Below are 20,568 nucleotides of genomic sequence, written 5' to 3' on the forward strand. Positions count from 1 at the left end.
ATCCATACATGGGAAAAGTTTTTGAGCCCCTCTGACAGTCTGATAAACCAGTTCCTAACACCGTGTAGTAACCTTTGTGAAAGGTACTTTTATCAAGACAAAGAGAAGTGTATTGATCTGTCGAGTGGTTTATGCTGGGTGATAGCTGGTTGCTGCTCTCTCATGGAGGACAGCACAAAGTTCTTGCTAGTCCTTTGCACAGATCTAGCAAGTATATTTTGGTATTTATCTTACCATGAAATGATGCAAGTCCTCCCTCCTAACTGCCTTGGGAGAAAGCAAGTGATAGTGTCTGCCCACTTTTTCTGAGTGGTGTATCTGGGCCATGGAGGAAGCTGACATTCAAATGGCATGATGCGACTCCAGTACCTGGCATGTTTTAGTTGAAGGGACCTAGTGCTGACTCAGTGCAATATTGGCAAGTGAATGTAGATGAACAGAAGTGGAAACAGCCTTACGGGATGAGAAAAAATGGTACAGTAGGCGAACAGTGGCAGTGGTACCTTCATCACTGTTCTCTGCTTCTCATTAGCAGTGGGGAGGATAGGGGTTTTCAATAATTGGTGTGAAGTTTGAACTAATTAACTTGGGTTTTTTTCATAGAGTGATTAATACAATTACTTAATTGTATTTAAATGGAAAGAGTTACAAATATTAGCAAGAATCAAAACATAATAAAAGTGGGCCAAGAGGGAGATGAGAAAAGTGGCAGAAGTTAGTTGGCCTCAGAGATGAGACATTACAGCCTACACACAAGTGGGAGAGGAATTTCTTAGGATCGTAAAAGCAGGAATGATGGAAGGAATGAATAATGGCAGACCTTGGGCTGGCAGTGAGCTCTGCTGGGCTGTGAGAAAGTCTCATAACCGAAGGGTGGAGTACATCACTAAGGACATTTAAATCAACTAGGACAAGGTAGAGTAGAAAATGTCTTCTGAAAAAAAATACCTATGTTAGTCTTTTGGGATGAGATGCAAGATGTTACAGTGCCAATAAATTCAATCTGTATTTTACAATAGGCCACTGATGTTGCTGCTGGGACATAGCTTGGCGTCAGCTGTAAAAAGGGCAAAAAGAGTGGCTTCAGGGCTGTCAGACATACCCAGGCAAGAGTCCTGACAAAGCCTGCTCCTGAAACCTCCTAGGAGACTGGGAAGGTCTCCTGTGGTGAAGCAGCAAATGTGTGTATGTAGAGAAGCATCATCAGGGTGTAAAGGTTTTTTGGCTGTCTAAATAGGGCCTTCAGGGAGAAATTTACAGAAGACAGTACATGATTTGAGTGGAGGCTAAGCAGTGGTACCAGCTGGATCTGCCTGTGGTGCCCTGAAGTCTAGCATCCTCACATCTTACACCTGTGCGTGTCGTAGCTCATTTGAGTTTTCTGCAATGTTTACCTTCTGTGGGAGCATGTGAGCAGTGCCAAATTTGTTCTCTACTCTCAACTTTATGCAAGAACCATGTCTTTTCTGATGCCTAAAGCCAGCCTGGGACATGACACAATGCAGCATCCACCTGCATTATGTTTTACTCATGCTATTCAAGATGGACATGGGCACTTTCATTGTGTTAAACGCCATTTTCTGCCACCATTATGTGCACAGCCTCCTTCTGAGGCCAGTCTTTTAGTCCCAGTCCATAAAACCCCCTGGCAGATGCCTGTGCAGTGCTATACAGGGACAACTTTGGTGAGCATCCATAGTGTAGACTTAAATTGACCCCATGGCTTCTGTCAGAAAAGTGACAGAAACTATGGGAAACCAAGACACATTTTAAAGACCTTGTTCTTACAAGAGGATCAATTCACTGAATAAAATCATAGATATGCACAGTATTGTCTGATCCCCTCCCACCCTTTTTTAAAACCATAGGATCAAAGTCAATGTTTACATAAATCCATTAAGCAAATTCATGGAAGTAGAGAAATGGAAAAAGTAAAAAATTACTTTATTAAGTCCTTACAGGTTTTAGATAGCAAGACTTTCAGCACCATTTAAGGCTATGCTTGCAAAATTCAGATGTGTTTGTTTGCCTGTATGTACCTGTACATTATAGAAAATGTTAGCAGATACAGGGAAAAAAGTAACAGAATTGTGTTCAGGTGGGGAGCCTTTGATATCAAAATCAAGTTTGATGTGAAAAATCTTTAACAAAAGTGGATTTTTAAAAGGGTTGTTGGCTAGGTGGCTTTATTTGGTGAAAATGGATTGGAAGAGCAAATGAAAACTGCAGAGTCTTTCTAGCATGGTTCATCCAAAGGGAAAACAGTGTATTTTTTTGTTGTTTGCATACATCACCAGTGAGGAAAAAAAACCCAAACTGAAACCACAATAACAATGGCAATTTCTTAAGAAACAAAACTGTCCTGATTATTTTTTAAAAATTCGGATATGCAGGAACATATCCCATATTATAACATTGTGGCACCAGGAGTGGAAGCATTTCTTGTTCTAATAACAATAACAGATGTTGCTGAAAACAAAATTTTGCTCAAAGACTCCACCGAGAACATTTTGTTGTGACAGAATGGAAATATACAGTAGGAGCTGTAAACTTTTCTTAACGAATCATCACATTCAGATTTCTTCAGAAAAGATGCAGACATGATGAGAAACAAACTGGAAATCTGTGTCCTTCATTGTTCTTAACAGAATGATCAATCAAGCCAGGAAAATGTTATTCTTAAGGGCAGAAATGGTGCACACTGGAGCACCATCTGTAGAAACACTTGGAATTTTTTCACCCAACTTCTGAAAGATGTTTAGTAGCTCCTAGTCTTCCAAAATACTGGGAACTCCTATGTCTTTTTAGCTTGTCAGAGACACTGTCTCTGTGGCTTTTTGATAGAAAATTACTCATTGGAAGGTACTTCTTTAATTTTCTTTAATTTTTTGATCAGCTGCAGCTCAAATTTTTACATTATATATCTGTGTTTGCTGAGATGGGAATAGGGTGAGCACCTGGTGATTATTCTGCACTGGATGGGCAAAATAGCATGTAGATTTAGTTAGAGCTATACAACAGCACAGAAAGCACTTCTATTATGCTACAGAAATACAGTTTTGTTTAAAAGTTGTCCTTATTCAATGCATGTTTGCAGGAACCCTTGAATAGCAACAGTAGCAACAAATCAAGTAAAGCTACCAAGGGAATTTTTCTTCATATGAAAGGTCATCTATGATTTTTTTTTAATCTTCTAGACACTGGTGAATTGCTGTTTCCCAGTACAGATAGCAAGGATATGTTTTAAGCCAGGAACAATTTTTCTCTGATAATCCATATAAGAATGCACTTACATTTTCTTCACCTGATGACTGGTTACAAAGAAACAAGGTGGCACACAGGGACAGTAGATTGAAATGTGGAATAAAGAAAACTAGCCCACCGTGAAAGTGGAAATAAGAAAACTGCACATTCCTATGCCTGCGGCTTCTTCGCACCTCAGTATCCTTAATTATGTTCCAGGGTATTTTGGCGTTCCTTCTATTTGCGTTTAGATCTTTCATCAGGAAGTTAATGTTCTCAGAGCAAGTAAGATCTCAAACCCCATAAATCCTAATGTTTAATACGTTAACGATATAGAGATAAGTATTTAATTTTACTTTATGCATGACAGAGAAGCCAATGACAAATAGCACTGAGTAATATTTATGAGTTCCATGCCTGAAGGAATAATAAGCACCTTAAATTATTGTAAATTCTGACAAGGCACATACATTGAAGACTTTATAAAACTTTATACTTTATGCATGTAACTACAACACTGTTCTTCTCCCTGCCACAGTTCAGCTCCTGATGCTTCCAGCTGCTGTGATCACAAAGCAGTATCTTCCCAAGCTGAAACAATCTGTGGGAATGTCTCTAACTGTCCTGCTTGATATTGCTCTGGCCTGCAGTTTCCAGCTATATTCTGAAATGTGCCATGAAAAGGGCAATAAGGAAATCTGCCAAAGTGCTATGGAAAGAGCATAAGGTTACTATATGTCCATCATGGCTAGAAACAAAATAGGGTTCTTCTTTCCTTCTTTTCTTTCATTATTTGTATGTTAACGTTACATGTTCAGCATCTCCCCCTCTGGGATACAGTTTGCAATCCCTTCCCACCTACAACACCAAGATGGGTTCCTTTACCAGTAAGCCGAGCATGTCTTCTAGGAGTGTCCAGGAAGCATCTAGCACCTAGTCTTAGGAATCTCCAAATTCCTATACATTTCCTGTAAAGATAATCAAAGAAAGACCTGGTAGAGCATTTGTATGCATTGTTAACTATTCAATGTCACAAGTTTCTCAAGGTTTAACTGCAGTCAGCAGTGGTACTTGAAAAAATGGGACAACTGTGCTGGCCAACATTTCATAGGCATAGAGCGTTTGCTTGCTGAACGACAGCTGGAGGAAAAAACCTTACACATCCATGAGCACAGCAGCAATTTCTGTGAACATCTTAAAACAGTTCAGCAACAAAGAATCAAGAGCTATAGGAACAGAATATGGACTATATCAAAGGAAACCTATAGGAAGCCACTTAATTTCCTGGATTTTCAAGTACATCTTAAAACTGGATTCAAAAGAAGTCACAAATGTACATGAAGGTACCAGTTCCTCTGTGTGTATTTGGCTCTGATTGTGGTGGCAAACTGAAGCTGCCTTGGCAGGCAAGGAAATATTTACAGATACTAATGGGAGAGGATCACAACCTTGTGTAAGATGACACAGTTGCCAATTGCTATCATTAACACTGACAATACACTGCAAGACTTAAAAGATGTTTTCCAACGTACTATTTTAAGAGCATTGTACTAAGGAGTAGCTGCCAGAACGAATGGAAGGTAACCTGCTGCATGAATAAAAATTGATTTTAACTCTGTTCTAAAAAAAACCGGAACAACAGGGAATTGGCTACTTTAACTCAAATACTTTTTCTTTGAAATACATGTGTAGAGCAGAGGTAGTGGTTGGCACATAAATGGGCACAATTGTGTGACTGGGTTTCATGACATCATTTAACCAAGTGTGATGAAATAAAGGGGGGTCGGAGGTGGGAATTTTCCTGTCTGGAGTCATGTTTAGACTGGTAAAGAGGTAGTTCCCCCATTTCTAAATACCATGTCTTACCATCCATCCTTTGTACCACTGCACCACATCAATGCGAATCCTGTGCAGTCCATGGACTCTGCACAGAAGGATGTACGAGACATATGCACTAGGATGTTCACTTCTGCTTGCGGAAGAGTTGTGCTGGCAGGAAATGTAGTAGCAGAACCAGTGTCCCAGTCCTGCTTGGCAGGACTCCCTCCTCTTCTCCCTAATAGTAAAATCAAACTGTTGGGGAAAAAAAAAACCCAAACCAAACCTTAAAAAAAACCCCCACAACAATCCCCCAAAGCAAGCGTCTTTTTTCCTCTTTTCCTTAAGGGCAATTTACACAACCTATACCTTGGAAGGGACCTCTTCCAACAGAAGCTGAGTTTTGTTTTTACTCCGTTAATCAGGCGTGGCAGGAAACTGTTACCAGTTGTGCACAATGCATCTAGTTTCTTCCCTTCTCTGTTCCAAATGAGCTTGGATTTATTAAGGTACAGAAGACTTTGAGAAATGTGATGTTCTGGGCTTGCCAAAATAAACCGCAAGTGATGATGAAGCAATAATGTATTTAACAAAGTGTCATGGAAAAGACAAGCTGCAAAATCTATTTGCTGGGCTGCTATCTACACTTTACTGTCTGCAGCTGCATAAAACAGGGTACTGTGTATTTACTGAGTACTCTATACACATGGGACTGCTGCATGAATTTACCCAAGTTCATGTGCTTCACCCAGACTCTGATCTTGGTTATAGTTCTTTAAATTCTGATACCAACTGTAGAAAATATGTTGGATAGAGAAATCTTTGGTCACATCCATCCTTTGATAACAGCAACAAGTTATTCTTGCCAATACCTTTAGAAAAGACCTTGTGAGCAAGATGTGGCCACAGAAGGAAAAAAAGTCCATCAGTTTTTCAAATGCTAGTTCAGACACTGGGACATGACTGGACTGTCAGAAGCAGCATCTCTAGGAGATGCCTTCTTGTGAGAGTTATGTTCACTTGCTGTGGGTACAACATTCAGGTCTGTCACAGTGATGGATGCTCTAGTGTTTACATTTGAATGGGCAATGGATTACATAGTTATTTTTAGAACATTCTTCTGGACTTGGTCAAAAGTCTAGTTTTGTCTCACCACAATAGTAGGCTTAGAGAGAAGCAAGCATTGGTACTGAAAGTAGAAAGATACAAAAAGTTTTACTCCTGCAGGAGAACAGACAGCACCCACTTTCTACTCCTCCTGTTGTATAACAGGTGTCTGAGCATGTTGCTTTGCCCCGCCTTGCTTCAGAGAAAAAGCATAAAACATCTACCTGGTTAAAAATGTGATTTCACTTATGCCAGGCCTCAAGGCTGTAAACTGCAGTTCCAGTAGAAACCTAGGTTATGTCATTTAATTCTCCTTTTGATTTCCTATATGATTTTTGTGGCTATCTGTTCCAAAGGAAGATACCGAACTTTGCTGAGGGGTGACCTCATTGCTCTGCAGCTTCATGAGGAGCAGATGGGGAGAGGGAGGTGCTGAGCTCTTCTCCCTGGGATCCAGGGATGGAACACGTGGGAATGGTTCAAAGCCGCATCAGGGGAGGTTCAGACTGGACATTAGGAAGCATTTCTTTGTCAAGAGAGTGGTCAAACCTGGAACAGCCTTCCTAGAGAGGTGGCCGATGCCCCATGCCTGTCAGTGTTTAAGAGGCATTTGGACAATGCCCTTAATACCATGCTTTAACTTTTGGTCAGCCCTGAAGTGGCCAGGCAGTGGGACTACATGAGCATTGTAGGTCCCTTCCAACAGAAATATTCTGTTCTATTCCATTCCATTCCATTCCATTCCATTCCATTCCACTCCATTTTCTTCTAAGAAGAGGACCTTCCCTCTGCCTGCACTGCACTGGACTAAGCCACGGTGTGTAAAGCTGTGCTAAGAGGACACAGGGGACAGGCGACAGACTTCACAACTAGCCATGAGGGCTGCAGGTGGTGCCAGGGCTTTTGTGGGGACTGTGGCCTCCAGACTCTGTTATGCACAATGTTGTTGGTGACGTCTAGAAACTATGACCATACCTAATTAGCAAAAGGCAACTGTGCCTGCTATCTGATTCCTGGAGGAAATCCTTCATGGCCTGCAGTCATGTCATTGCATCCACATGTGAGTGCCCCACTGCTAGTGCTGGTAATGCCATGCCACTGCTGGAGCCCAGGAACCAAGTTTCTACAGGGAGGTGATGATACCTAGGTCATGGTGGCACAGGTCCTTGTGGTGCTGATGCATAGAGGCACAGTGAGACATGAGTCACCACTCCCTTTGGATATCACTGTGAGATGCATGGTGTGACAGGGATTTGAGGGGCTGGGCTGAGGAAAGCAAGAAGGACACGTTACTGAGACAGCATATTTAATGTTGCAGTATGTGCTGGCTGCTCAGCTGACACAGCAGCAAATCCAGCCTCTCCTCTCTGCTTGTTGATTTGTTTCTGCACTTGGCATCTTCCCTTTCAAGACTGGTTTTCTAAAAATCAGATATAAATATATGTATCTAATGCTATTAATGTATTTTTAATTCTATTTTTAATTGAGCCATGGAGACTGGCTGTCTCTTGCCAGCTCTTGCTAGGTTTTGCATTTTGGGTGAGAGATGTGTATATAAAGGGTCTTGAACAAATAGTAGCATTCTGTTGTGCTCAGTGCCCATCTGTAACTCATTTTCAGCTCATTCTAAGGCTTGCACTAATGAGTGTGCCGAGGACACTCAGAGCAAAAATAAAACAAAATTCAGAAAGTTGGTGAAATGCTGTTTTTCTTGGCAACAGGAAGCAGCATGGGCTGCCACAGGGAGGTGCCTAGCGAGCAAGGGAACCAGCAGGCAAGCGGGCGAGCACCCAGGAAAACAGACCCACTCATGGGAGTGGGACCAGTACATGGGCAAACCTCACCTAAGCTGGGTGCCAGAGGAGCGTGCTGCCGCCTGCGTGTCATGCATCGCGTGGGGACATGCTGCCCCTGGGCTCCCCTTCCCACTCTGTTCAGATGATAACTGAAATGTTTTCTAATGCATTATTTCAATTAATGTGTAACTAATACAAACTGATTTCTTAAATTTAGTAATGCCATTAGGTGAACGAGTCTTAACATACATGGGAATCTGTACTGCAGAAACAATGGCAAAACCGGAATGCAGTAATCCGATTAACAATAACATCTCCTGTGTAAGGACAGCATAACCTCCAACCACAATGCTGATTTGAAGTGCATTGATGAGATGAAGAAGAGGTAAATAAATTACCCAAAGTCACACAGCATCAGGAGCCCTGAATCTGAGTTACTATTCACTCAGCCACCTCTTTCAAAGCCCATTTTAAATTTTTTCTCTTTTGCTGTCACCCTCAAAAAGCATCTTACTGAAATCAGGTGCTGTCCAGGACATGCAGGTGTTGAAAGGAGGTCTGGCTTCCTTGAGCTTGCAAAGTCAGAATAGAGACTGCAACCATCCAAATTGTTCTAAAAATAAACTTTGCTCCTTGCTTCTCCCCCCACCACCCCATTCTTGCTTTTCTGTCTCTACTGTCAGAGCTGCTTCCACCCACTCTATACAAGAGAGTAAGTTAAACAGGCAACAAGGAACACAAACAAGAATACAGAGAGAAATCCTGGAGTATCTCACAGGGAACTTTGGGCTAAGATGATGTTTCATTATCAAAAAGAAAAGCTGTCCTAGGGTAATGAGGGAAAGGGAGAGAAGCCAAGAAAGAAAGTTCTGAAAAATGAACTCAAATTCAGGATCCATGGGAATTAAAGTGAGCTGCAAAGAATAAAAGGTGATAACCAGTTTTTTGTGGCAGAAGCTTTCCCACACTCATGTTGTTTGCTCTGCTGCCATGATTGTTGTGTCCTTATTTTATACTGTTCTTTGGCCAGTGCTGTTTCAAGTCATTCCTCTACCGTCAGGCTGGACTGAGCTCCCATGGTTCCCCCACCAGGACAACAAAGACAATGGAGCCCTTTTACAGGGACAGACTTCCAGAAGTTCTACTCCTAGCTCCTTGGCTCCAACTTCTTTTTGGTGTCTCCATTGTTTTCAGTGCTCCCAACTTAATGTAACCTGACTGGAACTAGCTTGCTCTTTATCATTTCTAGATCATTAACAGAAACAGGGAGAAACAGCCAGAGCCTTAGTAAAGTGTGTGTGGCAGTAACAAGATCTTTTCAGCAGGACAGGCAATAGTGGCGTCCAGACTGTGGGCTCGCCTAGTACTTGCAATGTGCAAAATGGGTGCTTTAAGTCATAACAGCCATTTGGAGATGACAGTCTTTTCTGATAAATTATTGTTTATATTATTAGGTCTTATAAATTTTGCCCTTTTCTGGTTTAGCAAAATTAATTCACATCCCTCTGCTGTTTCTGAGCTATTGGCATCACTGAACACTGCAAGAGTGGTGGAAGCATCAGGGTATCTTTTTTCTATTTTAGTATCAGGGCTGGGGTGGTTTTTTTTTCATGATGAATTTTGCTTCAGTATAGTATTTTCAAAATATGAGGTACTAAGTAGGAGGTTAGGGATCAAAGAGCTATTGAAAAATGAAAAATTTTCATGAAAAAAATCAAAGCAGAATTGTGGAGGAAATGGATCATGGAACAAACAATGATATTTTCAAGGATAAGCAATGGTGATTGCATTTCTCAGCAGTGGTTCAATCAAACTGATAATGATCAGACGTGTGTCTGATCAGATGCAGGTCATTGGGGGAGCTTGCAATGAGTTGGAGCCACTTGGATTCCCTGCCCCTGTGCAGCACCAGCCCACATCACTGGAACATCTTCCCCTCAGAACAGCCGTGGGTGGAAGCTGCTGAGCTGTGCTGGTGAAGGTCAAGCACCTCGGAAATTGCCAGGTCCTATGTTGTTGTCTGAGGCTGAGCATGAAGACTCACTGGTGTGTGGTGGTAGCCGAGGGGTTGGTATCAGGGCAATAAATCCACAATTGGGGCTGTTGTCTACTGCTATGGAAGGTCAGGTCCAGGCCACGGGTTTACTAGCATCCATTTAATTTAAGAAAAATTAATAAAAAAGCATAAAACATTTCGTTTGTTGGAATTGTTGCGAGAAGATTTTAAAAGGCATATTTCAAAGCTTTGCTTAATAAGGATGTGTGGCTCTCTTGCCTTTCTTCACTGGTTTAACAGGATGCAATGAAGATGCTGTCCCTTTCCAGCCTCTGTTAGAATGATGATTGAGTTACCTGAATGTGGAGGAGGGTTTTTTAAGTGTTCAGAGTAGGGGCAGGCTGGTAACCAAGCAAGGTTTAAATCTTACAAGGCTGTATTTCTCTTCTCTCCAAACTACTGAAAGTATTTCTTTGCAAGGAGAATTTTCCTGCAGTCCCGAGTAAGTGTTGCAAGAGAATATTTAAAACATTGCTGGCGGTGCCTTCTAGCACTAAACCTAATTAAGTTTCTTTCATGTCTTGGAGGACTGCACATGCTTGCTTTCAGGAGGATGGCAAAGCGCCGGCACTGCCAGGAGATCTGTGTCAATGTGTGAGGTACCTCTGCAGTAAAAAGTAAATGACAGTCAGAAATTGGTAGCTGGTGCTTATAATACAGACCCAAGAAGCTAAGATTGACGTTTGCTGGCAGCAGGTTTGTTGTGGTTAAATATCTTTTTTCTTTAGCCAAGGAAAAATACTCACACAAAAATTACTTGATCCGCAGCAGAAGAATAGGATTAGCATCAGGAAGGGGTGTCTGGTGGCAGGCCTCCATGGTACGAGCCTCCGTCCCTGAATGGGATTCATTCTTCCCCAGCTGAGCCGGTGGGAAGTTCTTGCTCTTACAGGAAAGTGCACCGACCGCTGCAGTGGTGTTGTTTTTGCTCTCATGTTATGCCCTTTTGCAGGGGTCAAGAGTTCTTCCATAAAACTCACTCCAGGCTATAGGTCCTATCAGAAGTAGCCTATGTTGCCTGTCCTCCCAGACGGGATTTTATAGATAGGGTGCTGGAGCCCTCATGAAACGCTTGTCAACCCGGCACTGTTTGCTTATTCCAGGTTCACTGGAAGGAGACCTCGCTTCACTCTTCAGCCTGTCGTGGCAATTTTTTTCACACATTTTCTCTATCTTTTTTCCATAGCCATCTCTCAGTGAGATCTCTCCACCACTGCCAACCAGCTCTTCCAGGCTGTGCAGTCTGGCACAGAAAGAGACAAAGCCAGACTGAGTCATTTACAAAAACAAGGCGCCGCCCATTATTTTAGCACGCTGGAGTGGACTACTGCTGGGAGATCTCGAGTGCCAAACAATAAATGAATCCTCTCCGGTTAATCGTCACCCCTGCCAATGAGACGGAGGTTGGTCGCTCTTGCAATAAAGGACAAAAGTCTTTTCTTCTGCTCTTTGTTGCCTGTAACAAAGCTGGTTGGATGCAGCTGGGATCAGGCCCACAGCTGATCCTTCTCTCCCCCGCCCCTGGGCCATTCCTTTCAGCTCAGCTGGGGTAGCCCGGACAATAGGGAAGCTGTGTTTGCCGCATCTCAGGATGTTAGGTCTATAGTTTGGACAGCCCAAGAATATGCGTGTATTCTCCCCATTGATGTTCAGGGGCTTGATACCTCTTTGTTTGGTTTGCTTTATTGAAAGGTAAAACGGAAGAAGGGATAATGCCCCTGCTTAGAAATATAGATGCATGGTAACATAAAAGGGACGAGAAAGGAACATTTCAGACATGAGACCTGAATCCACACTCTTGGCGGGGAGGGGGGGGGGCAGTACGGGAGGGAAGCTGTTATACCAGCTGTGCTGCCCCACTGCAAGATTTCCCCAGGCAGGATCCTTTCCACAAAGCAAAGTCCTGGTCCATGTTCAGATAACAGGCTGCCCCGGTGTAAGATGTCAAGATAATCTGCCAGTTCCTCCTGGCCTCTGGCAGGTAGCTCTCCATGCAAGAGTGAACAGGCAGGTCTGACTCAGCTGCAAACAGACAAGCCATCAGAAAATGATGATCAGAAAATAGTGCTCTCCGTTTTCCGGTGTTGGAACTTTGCTTCCCCAATGTGTTTGATGTAGGTGCATTAAAAGTACAGGATAATTTTTTCCACTCTCTGTTTCTGTATTTTGTGGTTACCTTTCTCCCAGCTTGGGAGCCAGCAGGCAGATCCTAGCATGTCCATTTTCTACCCACTTGTGCCTCAGCAAGAGATAGAGCTAGCTGTGCAAGCTATGCCTGTCTCATTAGGACCTACTCTTGTTACCTGCTTCCCCACATTTTGACCTGCTGGGCCTTATAGGGAATCACCGCACAGTATCCTCATTTCCATAAAGCATACTACTGCGAAGAGCATCCCAACATCTAGCTACCTTTCCCACAGTTTATCATATGTGGTGGCTAAACTTCATTTATTCTGCATATCAATCTAAGCAGCTGCTTGTGTTCACATCTGCACTGAACACCTAAGGGACAATGCTCAGTGCTGTGGGTTAAATAAAAATATGCCCTTTTCCAGATCATATTCATGGAGCTGGAGAAAGGTCAAAACTGCAGTGGTCTCCTTCCCCCTTCTCCCTGCTGCTGAATAACTGTTTTCATGCCTTCAGTGCAAAGAGTAGCAGAGGCTGATAAGCATCTTTAAAGAGATCATTTAAGTTGTATTTACCTATGCACACAAATAAAACTTGAGACAATACAGGCAACATCATATTCTCTGTCATCTGATGTTAAAGATATGAATGGCTCTTAGTCCATTCACTATTTTGGAATAATGTATTTCCTGATTTTTCAGGTGTCATTGGATTATTGATAGTTACTGTGTTCTATCTGCATATCAATGCTTGTACTCCCTCCACAAAAGATGGTCACCTAGAAGCCTGTGGAAATTGAATACATATTCAGGACTCAAAACAATTCTTGCCTGATGTATTCAAACACAGCAGCAGAATTTCATCACCTACCTCACCACCAAATTCTTTTCTGATCTTATCTTTTCCAGTCATAAGCTAAAAAAGATGCATGATACAATATCCTACCAGTGCTGCAGGGGATGTGACTCCATAGGTAATTTGTGAGATAGATGTTGGGAGTGTCCCTAACTAAAATTGTTTGAGGATAAAATTACTGAGCACAGTGCTGAAATAGTGGATCACCCACTGGCCTGGTCTAGGATTTCCAGAGGGCTTCTAGGATCTGGGTGCCAAAATACTACTGAATATCAATTAAAATTGTGTTTCTAATTCAGTTCCCTGAAACTCAACTAATCCTTCCCATAACATTTCTTTCAGCTTTTGGATGGCAATTACATTAAAAATCCTACAGACTTTGATCATAACAGACAACATTGCTATAGCAACCGAAGTATGAAACACTAATAACTGAGCTGACTGGACAGACTGAAAAATTCAGTGGCAACCCTGATGTACAGAGGGTAACTAGATCCAGAGGAAAGTCTTGTGCCTCTGTGCCTAACCAGCTCACACTGCATGGATGCTCAGTAAAGAGCAGAAAAAAGACCATGTCAGGCCACAGGCAATTTTTTTCCCATAGGGGGTTTCTTTTATGGTTCTGCTCTGAGGATGCTGAGAATGGCAAGAGAGGAGGGGAGGTTTGGAGATGGGGTTTGTGGCTGTAATCTCAGTTTTCATTGAAGTGCTGAACACGCAATTATTTTAAGAACCAACCTCTTCTTAGTGTGCGCTTTCTCTCATTGTCTGAATAATGTTAGTTCTCCCGTAGCCTTGAACCGAATTCACAAATAACTAGGACTCAAAACTTACTGAAAACCATTTCAAGTTTCACCAGAATCCAGGGAAGAAAGAGTTAGGCCATGGAAGTATTAGAAGAAAGGAAAATATTGTCTGTATAGGAGAAAAAGTTTGTGCTGGGTTTCACAGTGAGCTCTATTCAGTGCCACATTTTAAAAGTTTGGGGTTTTTCAGGCTCAATGGAACATTACATTTTTTCAGATTCAAGGTGTTCCTATGGCTCAGCTCCTTACCTATGTGTTGTCTCCTGTTTGTTTGCCAGCCACACAGCAAGTGTTTTTTGAGTTCTTTATGCTGTTTAGATTCCAAGTGAGATCACACACAAGTAGCAGGATGTAATTAGTACAATGGTAGCATTCTTTATTAGAATTCCATACATGCATAAAAAATTCACTGTGATTATAACATAGTGCTTTATAGTTCTTTATTGCAACTTAAAACTTTATTCAAAAGACACTTTTGAAAGGGAGAAAGATTACAACTACTGTCTATGGCATTATCTGGTAACGCTTTATTACTAGTGGATTATATACAATTCTTCATAGAAAGTTATTAAAAAATAAATTGCTCTTTAATAGGAAGTTATTAAACCACTCAAAATAGAAACTTAATGGGAGATTTTTGCAAATTAAGATTTCAAATAGATATTTGAACTATATACTATATACATGCTACTGTACCTTTTTATTTTGGAGTCAACATTTTTGAAGTTTAGACTCTATTAAACCATTGAATTGCTTGTTTACTATCTCCGTACCATGTGAAATAGCACAATCTTTCTCAAGTGCAATAATACATCAGCAGTGATCAAAGCCCACATATGCTGATACTATCTCAGCATCAATTTTTTTTGTCCATGCTGAAATGGCAGGAGAACACATCTTCACGCTGCCTCCCAGCTCATTTGTCTTACACAAAATGTCACACTTGAATAACAGCTGTTCACCAGTTTGGCCCTGTTAAGCTCCATGTGAAATATGTTGCAGGACAGGGACCATTGCTCCTACTTCCACAGGGATACTCCACTGTCTCTACAATTTCCCTTCAGCTTTGTAAGGCTTTGGAGAAGCCACCTGGCTCAACTTCATGGGCTCAGGTACTGCTGGCAGCAGAGCCACTGCTGAGTGGAATAGGGCACAGTCCAACTACCTCTTCAATACCCAGCTTCATAAAGGGCATTGCAATCCACACAGAGCCACAGGCACTGCTAACACACATATCCACAGGTGACCTAAGCAGGCAAACAACTGATAACAAATCAAAGAGACAGAATAAAAAGGTGTCATATTTGCAGCTGCAAGTGATGGGGGACAATATCCACATGGCAGTTTAGATGCTAGCCCAATACTTCTTGAAGAAGCAGGTATTTCACATGGTACTCCATTTTTAATGTGAATTGTTCATCTAGGAGCAGTCACCATAGATTAGATCACTAATGATACAATGTGAGTCTTTCTATTGCATCCTTAGAGTGCCAGGAGACTCCTACATGCTATTACAATACACACCCAGAAAAAGTACTCTGGATGTCGCAGTATGGCACTATGGTAACACACAGGACTCAGAGTCAAAGCTCCCCGATGGCAACAGCGATATCATGGAGGGGTCGGGTATATCCCTAGAAGCAGCAATAGGTTAAAGCGAGGTATCACCTCAGCCGGCTCCTTGGAACAATCTCTTCTTGCACGTGACATGCCCAGTCTCCTTCTGGCCTGGAGGATGCAAGTCCTGAATGCTTTCCAAAGCATGTGGGACTCTGGAGCATCCGAACAGCCTGGTGAGTCAGCCCACGGGCATGGCTGCAGGCGCTCCACAGGCACCATCCAAGAACAAAAACGATGCCATTAGCAGGTATAGCAGTTTACCTTGCTGCTACACACTCTATAATCCTTTGGGAAGAAATGCATTAAGAGTTATTAGAGCAGAGGACTGGAGATTAACAAATATTTTACTTGGTTTCAAAAAGGATTCCCTTCACTAATTGCAACTGAGAGTATTCCTGACATCCACACAAATACCCAGTCTTTTCTTAGTTTTTTGATATGCTTTGGCCTCAGCGTTGGCCTCAGCTGCGTCATATTTTAACGATCCAAAGTTTGAAAGAAACAAAAAATAACCTACTTTGATAGCAGAGGGAGTTATCTTTTTCTTAGCCCATGTGAAGTGGACAGGCAGGTAGTGTGTGTTTAGTCTCTATGCTAGTTTAGAATGAATAAATCTAAAATTTCTAGACTTGGTTACACCTAAAAATAGACCACGAACACTGCAGCACAGCAGAAAATACAAATATTTAGGTGGGAATTTTGTGCAAAGAGTATGGACACTTAGAAATGGACATTCCTCCCCCCCTTCCAATTTTACTCATGGAAACTGAATCCATGAAACATGAAAATTTTGTTCATGGCTGTGAGTGACACAAGATGTTTGAAGTGAATATGATGTGCTTGATACGGTTGAAAACCAACTTTTTTTCATCAGAACTGCATTTCTAAAGACATCACAGGGAGCAGCTTCTAAGGCAAGATACATATTGACTGACTGATGAGTGAATACAACGGATCCTGGAATGGCAACAATCAACCATCTTACATGGTACATGCACTTGCATTTCTGACCTGAGATCAAAAAACTAATGCAGTAGTGGATGAGTTGTGTGAAAAACATAGCTCAGATATGGTCTGATCAGGGGTGGGATTTTGGAAGCCACCCTTTGTCAGAGGTACTCCATCCAGCAGGGCAGAGAAGCCCAAGGCTGCTTTCTTATCAACAACATTGCAATACTAATGTAAGCAACTTCATCAGATGTTGCTAAGTATGTCGAGAACTTAATGGCCAGATCATACAGCAAGTCAGAACATCCATTTTGAGGCATGAATCTGATGCCCCCAAGATGAGTTATCCTGGAGACATGCTGTTTTCTGATGTTTGAACAAGAGCCAGGCTTACCTGTATTTGCTTTGATGTGTTAGAGCTTTGATACCCACATCAACATGAAATCAAATTACAAGAAAAATTTAGAGATACATATCAGCTTATTATGGCAGCTATTCATAAAAATCTCTGATAGAAAGGAGTGCATATGTGATGTTTATATGAATTCTTAGAAGCACAAGCCAGGGGACAAAGGTCTGATGCGAAACTGAGGTATGAATGACAAGAAACCCAAGCACTACCGTACTTGGAAGTAGGAATGATAGAAATTATGACACTTGTGAATCCCTGTTCCAGACCAGACTGCTGGTCTGGGAGCAGCCATCTCTTTTACTTGCCACCACAGATGACAACGTGAGTCTTTTAAACAAAGAAGCCATAAATGTCAGTTGGTTTCCTGCCAGAGCATCACCAACATTGATTGTGAGCTTTGGACCTGTTCAACTATGGCTGCTGATTCCTTAGAAAAGGGCAAGATCTCTGGTACACATTTACTTCCTGAGTATAGGTATGCTGAGGGAGCACCCAAGTCCAACCCCTTTGGTTTCTTTGTGATACTGAGAAGAAGCAAGAGTTACTGTCTGAAATTACCTGCAAGAAGCATTTGCCTGAATTTGAGTTTTCCAGCATTAGTAAGGATGATAGAGGTCTTAGGCCAAGAACTGCTGAACTGCAGGATGCAAGTGAGCAGAAGAGCAGGTCAGTAATACCCCCTTCTCCCAGGAGACAGACGAAAAGAAAGATAAAGAACAGTGTGAGAGGGAAGGGGAAAGAGCCACTGAAGAAAGGCAAAGGATGTCCACAGGCTGAAAAGGGTGATAGCAGAAGTCACCTTATGAAAGTGAGCTAGTTCAGTGCAGCAGTGGTGTCTCTAGTACCAACCTGGCTCTCCAATTTTTTTTTTCCATGTTGAACAAAACCTCCCCAACAAATTCACCCATTGTTGCTCCTCCTGTCGTTACTTCAGTAAGTGGGTCTTGAGTGGAGAGACCATGCTTGCTGGAGACAGAACCTGCTTGCTGCCATAAATACTCTTGCACCAGGAAGGAAAGGACTTGCCCCGAATTCTTCCAAGCTAATTATCTGGAGAATGAACTCACACAAAAGCCAAGCTGTGCAAGAACAGGAATGTGCCAGTGATTTTTACTTTGCAGGGACGAAGTGCTGGAGAGAAGGCTGCCCTGTGGAACACAGTCCTGCCCTCCATCAGCACCTATAGACTCGACCACAGGGTCATTGAAGGGTTTTTGCATAACTGGATGGCAAGATTTTCCATTTGCTGGCCACAGAGTTTGTACAAGAAAGACCTGCATGTCTGGGAAGAAAAGAATATTTGTACCTCATATACCGGCGAAATTGTTCAAGAAGAGTTAATCCTTGTGAAAATCTTGCTCCAAAATGCTGCCAAGACCAGTGGCTATGTTGCTATCTGCCATGTCAATGCCAGTCTGTGAGCAACAGCTTCTTGCCATATAGCATGTAACCTGGGCATCTGACAAAACTAGTAGGAAGTTTTTCTTCCAGAGGGACACAGCAGAGTCTGTTGTTAATGCTGCCTCTTCCCTGAGTGCGCCAGCCTTTCCTCCGTCGCAGGCATTTTCTTGTATACGCTGCATAACCGTGGAAATGCTGGTTTCGTGATGTCCTACAGGTGGAGCACATGGGGCACTTTTTTCAAGTATGCATTACCTGAAAAACTGTTTCACACTGTATGGCCATATGCATACACTGTGCATCTATTTTATCTCACTCATCTTTTCCTTGATCACAGTGTGTATCCTAGATTCATAATCAACTGCATTCTGCATTATTCAGAGCCAGGTTCTTCTCAGGCTGCTGCTGTCAGATGGGATGTGCTAGTAAACTCTGCACACCTCAGTGACAATGCTTGTCACTTAACATAAGCTTGTGCTTTCCTTCATGGTTCATTTTTCTTGCTCTTAGCAGCCATAACAAGTCTGAAAGCTAAATGATGTGAAGACTCAGGTATAGAGGGGAAGATTGCTTGATTTTTTCCTGCAAAATTGGAAAAGAAACACCAAAACCACCTTTTGATTTTCACATATATAAGACATTGGTCATGTCACAGCCATGCCAGGCTCAGAAAGATAAAACATGCTGTTTTCTTTTTAAACTGGTGCTTCCATTTTTTTCCCCCTAGCCACCCATACAGTCCTTACATATAAACTTCTTTTCAACAAAAGAATATTTTTAATTCATTAAACTTTTCCCTGCCCTTTCTATCTGATTGGAATAACCATCTATGCTCTTTGGCAGCCTTTCTGAAAATAAATGCTATTCCCTGAATCATAGTGCCTGTAAATGCCTTCTCTGACGGGAGCCCATCACGCAGTGGGCAGACACGACTTCTCTGAAAGTTGCTGCAGGAGTTAACTCCTTACAGAGTCTTAAGGAGAAGGTACTACAGATATTTTTCTCTAATTCTTTATATACAATGGCACTATAAATACTTGCATCTTATGCTCAGGTTGTTGTACAGAATATTAGATGGGTTGTTCATAGTTCCTATTTTTAGGGCCCATTTTAGGGTACTGTCCTGTTTGCCTGGGGCTCTGTGACTCCGCTCTGCTCCTCTCCTGGTCCTGAGATGGCTTTGACTCCCAGGAGCAGAAGCCGGGGCAGGGCACAGGGAGGGTGGCCCCCACCCTGCACTCAGCTCCTACCGCACGTGGGTGTCAGTGTCTGAACCACCTGGAACCGCGCGCCTGGCGCCCAGGGAAAGCCTGGGTCTACACGGCACGGGGGCATCGCGTCGGAGACCATCATTGCAGGATCAGCATGTCACTAGCAGGGCCTGAATAGCCAAATGGATAAGGAAAAGCTGCCTCTTATGATTTCCTGGGAAGCTGCATACTAGCTCCAGCCTCCATTCTGCCCCTGATAAGGATCTAGGTCAGACTTTTTGATTTGGCAAAATAAGAGATAGATATCTTTTATTTTGGATGAAATAAAGTGTAAGAAATCCTGAGGTTGTCAGAGTGAAGCAAGGAGACTGCTTTTATATGGCTGCAAGGCCAGAGAAAGACAGAAAAATCAGGACAGGTATCTGGACCATACCATAGTTTTGCAAGAGCAGTTTTGGGGGGAAATTGGTCTTATTCAGATAGTCTTAATTTTATTTCAGAAATAATAAAATAATGGTTACATAGAAATGTCATGTCACGTAAACTTTTTCTTTAATTTTGAATTATATTAGAATATTAATGTTACCATTTATTTTCATTAGTAAAAGCTTTAATCACTCATATATGCATTTGGTTCAAAACTAATCATTTAAGACTTTTTTCCCAACCTTCAGAAAGTTAGCTTTTCATTCCAGTCTGTCAGATTTTTCGCTAGAATAAAAAAAAATCCATTCTCCTCCAGTGTTATAAGGTAAAGTTTGGCAAAGCAAAATAATGATGATTGATTGATAAAACATTATTCCATTGCTTTGATTAAACCTGTTCGTTTTTATCTACTTAGTCTGTGGAGGTTTGTTTTTCTTCCTGTGGTGTAATTGTTGTTTTTGGTACAGAAACACAAATATTCCAGACTTGCAGATATCAGCGCCAGCTTTCAGAAACTCCTATCTGACACCTAATTGAGACGTTGCTTCATTAGTAGCACTAGCAGAGCAGCACAGTCTTCCTTACCCCCGTGGAATGATTCCTTTTGCAGTGGGTAACTAGAATAATGTGGGGAAGTGCAGTATCCAGTAAAAGCAAGGACTGGTTAACCTGGATAGGTTTGTCACAGGGCATAACAGTTCTGAACTGTTAAGTCCTGGCCAGCTGGAGGTGGGTTTTG

Source organism: Haliaeetus leucocephalus, unplaced genomic scaffold, assembly GCF_000737465.1.
Source record: "Haliaeetus leucocephalus isolate CR32 unplaced genomic scaffold, Haliaeetus_leucocephalus-4.0 Scaffold212, whole genome shotgun sequence".
In the NCBI taxonomy this organism is placed as follows: Eukaryota; Metazoa; Chordata; class Aves; order Accipitriformes; family Accipitridae; genus Haliaeetus; species Haliaeetus leucocephalus.